The sequence below is a fragment of the Oncorhynchus kisutch genome, linkage group LG13, assembly GCF_002021735.2.
Source record: "Oncorhynchus kisutch isolate 150728-3 linkage group LG13, Okis_V2, whole genome shotgun sequence".
Classification (NCBI taxonomy): Eukaryota; Metazoa; Chordata; class Actinopteri; order Salmoniformes; family Salmonidae; genus Oncorhynchus; species Oncorhynchus kisutch.
The window spans coordinates 58,023,825-58,032,236 of record NC_034186.2 but is presented as its reverse complement, the minus strand read 5'-3'; positions in this window follow the sequence as shown (position 1 = coordinate 58,032,236).

Below are 8,412 nucleotides of genomic sequence, written 5' to 3'. Positions count from 1 at the left end.
TCCCTGGTGCATGACACAGAGGATTGGAGGGAGGAAGTGACACCCGTTATTCCCCTCTCCCGCATTGTTGCTCCTGTCATGTGGACACGGACATCCGTCGAGCCCTGCGATAGGAGCCCTCACCTGCCCACTGTCCCAAGGGGCATATCTACTTGCCCTCTGATGTGCGGGACCATCTCCTCACCTGGGGCCACACATCACCTGTGTCGGGGCACTCGGGTATAGCCCGGACTATCGACAGTCTCTCTGGTACTGGTGGCCCACCTTGGCCTGGGAAGTCCGGGTTTACATCTCCTGCTCCACCTGCGCACAGAGCAAGACACCTAGACACCTTCCCAATCGCAAACCCCACCCGCTGCCGGTTCCACAATGACCCTGGTCCCATCTCTCTGTGGACTTTGTCACAGATCTTCCCCCCTCAGAAGGGCACACCACCATCCTGGTCGTTGTGGACCGGTTTTCCAAAGCCTGTCATTTTATTCTTCTGCCTGGCCTCCCTACGGTCCTGCAAAGCACGGAGGCTCTCTTCTCTCATGTCTTCCGGCACTACGGGATCCCGGAGGACATCGTGTCTGACCGTGGTCCTCAGTTCACCTCCCATGTCTGGAAGGCCTTCATGGAATGACTGGGGGTCACGATCAGCCTCACCTCCGGGTACCGTCCCAAATCAAATGGGCAGGTGGAAAGGTTAAATCAGGAACTGGGTACGTACCTTCGTAGTTACTGTCAGGACTGGTCGGGGGAGTGGGCTGCGTTTCTGCCAGCGTGTACTGGCACACCAGCCTTCGCTTTGGCTCCCCTTTCTGTCCAGCTCAGGCGTTGGGTGTTGCCGGCCTTCTAAACTAAGCACAAAAAGAAACGTACTCTCACTGTCAACTGTGCTTATTTTCAGCAAACTTAACATGTGTAAATATTTGTATGAAGATTCAACAACTGAGACATAAACTGAACAAGTTCCACAGACATGTGACTAACAAAAATGGAAGAATGTGTCCCTGAATAAATGGGGTCAAAATCAAAAGTAACAGTCAGTATCTGGTGTGGCCACCAGCAGCATTAAGTACTGCAGTGCATCTCCTCCTCATGGACTGCAACAGATTTGCCAGTTCTTGCTTTGAGATGTTACCCCACTCTTCCACTAAGGCACCTGCAAGTTCCTGGATATTTCGGGGGGGATTGGCCCTAGCCCTCACCCTCCGATCCAACAGGTTCCAGATGTGCTCAATGGGATTGTGATCCAGGCTCTTCGCTGGCCATGGCAGAACACTGACATTCCTGTCTTGCAGGAAATCACGCACAGAACGAGCAGTATGGCTGGTGGCATTGTCATGCTGGAGGGTCATGTCAGGATGAGCCTTGCAGGAAGGGTACCACACGAGGGAGGAGGATGTCTTCCCTGTAACGCACAGCGTTGAGATTGCCTGCAATGACAACAAGCTCAGTCCGATGATGCTGTGACACACCGCCCCAGACCATGACGGGCCCTCCACATCGATCCCGCTGCAGAGTACAGGCCTGCAGAGTACAGGCCTCGGTGTAACGCTCAGTCCAGTGATGTTGGGTTTGTGCCCATAGGCGACGTTGTTGCCGGTGATATCTGGTGTGGACCTGCCTTACAACAGGCCTACAAGCCCTCAGTCCAGCCTCTCTCAGCCTATTGTGGACAGTCTGAGCACTGATGGAGGGATTGTGAGCTCCTGGTGTAACTCAGGCAGTTGTTGTTGCCATCCTTTACCTGTCCCGCAGGTGTGATGTTCAGATTTACCGATCCTGTGCAGGTGGTGTTACACGTGGTATGCCACTGCGAGGACGATCAGCTGTCTGCCCTGTCTCCCTGTAGCGCTATCTTAGGCATACCACAGTACGGACATTGCAATTTATTGCCCTGGCCACATCTGCAGTCCTCGTGCCTCATTACACACATCTGGTTCCAATCCCCACTCTGTCACTGTATATATATATATATACTCCCTCTGCCATTTGTCTTTGTCGGTCATTGTAAATGTTACTTGTTTTCTAGAGAGGAATCTCTCCTATTTCCTGAGTACTTTATATTTTGCACTTTGGGTTCGCCCTGTGCCTTTTCGTTTATGAAGATATATTTTGAGCACAAGAGTGTTTGGGTTTCGTCATGCTTTAATCTATGGTGCTTAAATAAATTCAGTATTTCTTAACCTGCGACTGCCTACTCCTCTTTACACCAGTGACACATTTGTTTTTAGGAGCATATACCCACGTGAGTGATTGAAAGATGAACTGAGGTCCACACTCAGTTCATCTTTGTGGTAATGCACCATAAAGGTGGTTGCCAACAGCCATATAAAGTCCAAAGAAGAAAAAGAAGCCTGAAGGAAGGAGGAGAGACAGAAACACATTCGGTTTACCGTTTTCTCTGGATTAATTGTCGAAGTAGAGGATTTATTTGTGCATTTCAGGTCAAATAACAACCCAATATTTATAGGTAGCAAGCTAGCTAAACATAAATTGCCATAAATGTTTAATACTTTTTGACCTGTCCCCAAATTAATATAATTGGTTCAGAGTTTGCTTTGTGTGTCCTGATCGTGTCTGGTGTGGTTGAACAAAATCAATTTGTGCGCAAATGCACGCATGCACGCGGTTTGGTCAGCATGTAAGGCCGAGGCAGCTTTGGCACGCACTATGCTCTTAAACTCTTGATGGTTGCTGTAGTGGCCTGTTAACCATCCTCCTGCCAGTTCTTAACTTGGCAAGGCATGTCTCTTCGCATAGCCCACCACTAAGTATACACTTTTCTTAACCACAACCGAATGCATCCATAAATAATTACCGTGTGAATAAATATCACTGAATGACGAAAGTATTGTAATAAAGTAGGCTATTGCAATTGAAGGTATGGATGAAATAGTTGCTTACTGACACTTCCAAAGTCATCCAATCATTGTAATACATTTGAAGCAAAAGCATGCGGACATTGGGTAGGTTACAATTAGGCTGTGAAAATGGAGTTGAAGTGAGTGCTGCCCATGATCCTCTTGTCTAGTTTGCTCATTTATTACAACATTTTGACATGTTATGTACACTGAACAAAAATATAAATGCAACATGTAGTGTTGAGCCGAAATAAAAGATCCCAGAAATGTTCCATATCCACAAAATGTTTATTTTTCTCCAATTTTGTGCGCAAGTTTGTTTACATCCCTGTTAGTGAGTATTTTTTACTTTGCTGAGATAATCCATCCACCTGACAGGTGTAGCATATCAAGAAGATGATAAGACAACATCATTACACAGGTGCACCTTTTGCTGGGGACAATAAAAGGCCACTCAAAAATGCACAGTTTTGTCACACAACACAATGCCACATATGTCTCAAGTTTTGAGGGAGTGTGCAATTGGCATTCTGACTCCAGGAATGTCCACCAGAGCTGTTACCTACCATAAGCCACCTCCAACATCGTTTTAGAGAATTTGGCAGTACGTCCAACCGGCATCACAATTGTAGACAATGTGTATGGCGTCATGTGGGCGAGCAGTTTGCTGATGTCAACATTGTGAATAGAGTGCCCCATGGTGGCGGTGGGGTTATGGTATGGGCAGGCATAAGCTACGGACAACAAACACAATTGCATTTTGTTCCTCACTAGATCCTGTGTCTCTTTTAAAACCTTCCTTTCTAATTCCATTTTTGTCTTCCCTCGTTCAATTTTTTCTTCAACTGTTCCTCGTTATCCTTCAACCACCATTTCTCTTCCTGGATCTCATGTCGGGGGCATCTCCCCCCATGTATGGTCTTGAAGTGTATCTCCTTATTTCTGACCATATCCTTTCCCTCTTTCTCTCTTTTCTTTCTCCATTTCTCCATCTGGTTTGAGTGTGGCAAGAACTGCAACACTGCTGGGGTTTTCACACAACAGTTTGCACCGTTTATCAAGACCCTTCTTGTTCCTCACTAGATCCTGTGTCTCTTTTAAAACCTTCCTTTCTAATTCCATTTTTGTCTTCCCTTGTTCAATTTTTTCTTCAACTGTTCCTCGTTATCCTCCAACCACCATTTCTCTTCCTGGATCTCATGTCGGGGGCATCTCCCCCCATGTATGGTCTTGAAGTGTATCTCCTTATTTCTGACCATATCCTTTCCCTCTTTCTTTCTTTTCTTTCTCCATTTCTCCATCTGGTTTGAGTGTGGCAAGAACTGCAACACTGCTGGGGTTTTCACACAGGAGGATAGAGAAGGCAAAAAGTAGAATGGCAAGTCTTACAAGAGAAGAGAGAGAGAGAGAGAGAGAGAGAGAGAGAGAGAGAGAGAGAGAGATCTTCTGCACAGATTCTGTCAGACCTGGGGCCTGACAGTAAATCTCAGTAAGACAAAAATAATGGTGTTCAGAAAAAGGTCCAGTTGCCAGGACCACAAAAACAAATTCCATCTAGACACCATTGCCCTACAGCAGGTACTCCCAAACTGGGGTACGCGCCATGCCGTCGGGGGTACACCAAATAAAAAATACATTTGGGTGTGGTTTTTTTCTCGCCTGAGTAGCCTTGTTTCACTGCCAAAAATAAAATGAAACCATCTAGAGTTCAGCGTAATAACAACACAATGTCAAACATAGGTAGCCTAGTCAAATAATTAGCATCCAATCACATTAACCGTTACTCTCTTGCAGGAAACCTTCACTCTTGCGCAGACATTTAGAAACGAAACATGACAATTTGAAAAATAAGCCACAGGGTTTTTTGAGTGAGAATAAAGACGACTTTCGAGTAGTAAGACGTGTATAAAAGCAACAGATACTATTAATAAGAAGGGGCTAGAAGTGTCTTATATGGTGAGCTACCGATTGGCTAGGACAGGCAAGCCCCATACTATTGTGGAGGACTTAATTCTGCCTGCTGCCGTGGATATGGCTTGGACAATGCTGGGGGAAAAGGCCATAAACCTATACAGACAATGTCTTCATCAAACAACACTGTTTCACGACGCATCAGTGACATGGCAGGAGATGTTTTGAAACAATTACTGCTTCGCATAGAAGCCAGTGAATTCTATGCGTTACAGCTGGATGAGTCAACAGATGTGGCGGGCTTGGCACAGCTCCTGGTATATGTCCGTTACGTTTATGGGGGGGTCAATTAAGGAAGACATCCTCTTCTGAAAACCACTGGAAACCAGGAAAACATAGTAGGATATTGTTAAAGTACTGGACAGCTTTGTGACATCAAATGGACTTTGGTGGTCAAGATGTGTTGGTATCTGTACCGATGGCGCAAAAGCCATGACAGGGAGACATAGTGGAGTGGTAAACTGTGTGCAAACAGTTGTCCCCACACCACTTGGGTACACTGCAGCATCCACCGAGAGGCTCTTGCTGCCAAGGGAATGCCTGACAGCCTGAAAGAGGTTTTGGACAATACAGTAAAAATGGTTCGGTTTGTTAAAGCAAGGCCCTTGAACTCTTGTGTATTTTCTGAATTATGCAATGATATAGGCAGCGACCATTTAACACTTTTACAACATACAGAAGTGCACTGGTTATCAAGGGGAAAGTATTGACATGTTTTTTTTTACTGACCATAATTTTGACTTGTCTGACCGCTTGCATGATGACGAGTTTCTCACACCTATCTGGGTGATGTTTTTCTCTCCTGAAAGATCTGAATCTAGGATTACAGGGACTCTCCGCAACTATATTCAATGTGCGGGACAAAATTAAAGCTATGATTAAGAAGTTGAAGCTCTTTTCTGTCTGCATTAACAAGGACAACACACAGGTCTTTCCATCATTGTATGATTTCTTGTGTGCAAATGAACTCAAGCATACGGACAATGTCAAATGTATATAGCGAAGCACCAGAGTGAGCTGGGTGCGAAATTACGCAGGTACTTTCCCGAAACGGACGACACAAACAACTGGATTCGTTATCCCTTTCATGCCCTGCCTCCAGTCCACTTACCGATATCTGAACAAGAGAGCCTCATCAAAATTGCAACAAGCGGTTCTGTAAAAATGTAATTTAATCAGAAGCCACTGACAGATTTCTGGATCGGGCTATGCTCAGAGTTTCTTGCCTTGGCAAATTGCACTGTTAAGACACTGATGCCCTTTGTAACCACGTACCTATGTAGGGAGTGGATTCTCGGCCCTCACTAGCATGAAAACTAAATACAGGCACAGACTGATTGTGGAAAATGATTTAAGACTGAGACTCTCTCCAATACAACCCAACAGTGCAGAGTTATGTGCATCCTTCAAGCACACCCTTCTCATTAACCTGTCGTTAGTTATTCACAATTATTTATGAACAAATATGGTTTTATATGTAAGATGATAAATAAAGAGCAAAATGATTAATTATTATAATATTATTATTTGTGCTCTGGTCCTATAAGAGCTCTTTGTCACTTCCCACGAGGCGGGTTGTGACAAAAACTCACACTCATTCTTATGTTTAATAAATGTATTGTATAGTGTGTGTGTGGCAGGCTTACAATGATGGCACAAAACAACATTTGAGAGTGCGCTGACTCTGGTGCTAGAGGGGGTACACAGTTGGAGGTTGAATGTTTGAAGTGGTACGGGACTATAAAAAGTTTGGGAACCACTGCCCTAGAGCACACAAAAACAAAAAAATACCTTGGCCTAAACATCAGCTCCACATTTAACTTCCACAAAGCTGTGAACGTGCTGAGAGACTAGGCAAGAAGGGCCTTCTATGCAATCAAAAGGAACATAAAATCTAACATACAAATTAGGATCTGGTTAAAAATACTTGAATTAGTTAGAGAACCCATTGCCCTTTATGGTTGTGAGGTCTGGGGCCGCTCACCAACCAAGAATTAACAAAATGGGACAAACAACAAATTTAGACTCTTGCATGCAGAATTATGCAAACATGACCTCTGTGTACAACGTAAAACACAAAATAATGCATGCAGAGCAGAATTAAGCAGCTACAACCACCTAAAAGGAAGTGATTCCCAAACCTTCCATAACAAAGCCATCACCTACAGAGAGATGAACATGGAGAAGAGTCCCCTAAACAAGCTGGCCCTAGGGCTCTGTTCACAAACACAGACAGACCCCACAGAGCCACAGGACAGCAACACAATTAGACCCAACCAAATCATGAGAAAACAAAAATATTATTACTTGACACATTGGAAAGAATTAACAAAAAAACATAGCGAACTAGAATGCTATTTGGCCCTAAACAGAGAATACCTGACCGCTGTGACTGACCCAAACTCAAGGAAAGATTTGACTATGTACAGACTCAGTGAGCATAGCCTTGCTATTGAGAAAGGCTGCCGTAGGCAGACCTGGCTCTCAAGAGAAGATAGGCTATGTGCACACTGCCCACAAAATTAGGTGGAAACTGAGCTGCACTTCCTTCACAGTTTCTGTTATTTGGTTGTTGTTACCTTAGGTTACCGCTGGAGGGCACCCTTACCCTGTTTTCTAGTTTCCAGGTTACCCTGATTATTACTTATTGGATTCACCTGTGTTTAATTACTTTCTCTGTTCACCTGGTTGCCTTGTTAATTAGGTTCCACAGTTGGCCTGTATCTTTGCTTAGGTTTCATGTTTATTCGTGTGCTCTTGAGCGGTTGCCTTGTTTCTGTTAAGACTCTACTAGCACTATTGTTACATTCCTAATCTACTGCCAAATGTATGACCATATTAGAGACACATATTTCCCTGAGATTACACAGATACACAAAGAATTCGAAAACAAACCCAATTTTGATAAACTCCCATATCTTTTGGGTGAAATACCACAGTGCCATCACAGCGATGTATTGTTTACTGTTCATTTTTATTGTTTACTTCACTTTTATTTATTATCTAGTTCACTTGCTTTGGCAATGTTAACATATGTTTCCCAATCCAGGGATTGCAATTATTTCCCATTATTACCTGGTAACCCAATTTTAATTTAATTGCCTTTATGGGAAGCTTAGCCTATGGGGGACAGTGATCTATCGAAAACAACAATGTCGTTGTGATAGATTTGGTATAAAGCATTTTTTTTTCATCTGTGGACAGATTTAATACAAGACAAAAATGAAAAGCAATGCAACAGAGGAAAGGTGCAACAGACTATGCAGCAGCAGTAGAGTCATACAGCCTATTATAGCTTCCAGCTAACTGTCAGGAAATACACAAACCTCACCTAACCTATTGAACGTCACTGTCAACATAATTTGCCAAACTGTTCTGTACATAAAACTAGGATTCTGCTCAAGAGAGCGTGAGCAGTCATTCACCTGCTGTCCATCATATCTATCATTACTATTCATCTTATTCATAGTGATGTGAGGGTGTTTGCTTACTATAAGGTTAAGAAAACAAATTACTCCGAAGAACACAAATCATTGTATTTGTGGAGCAATCTCTCAATTCATTTGCATTTGTTGATAATGCTTGTCCA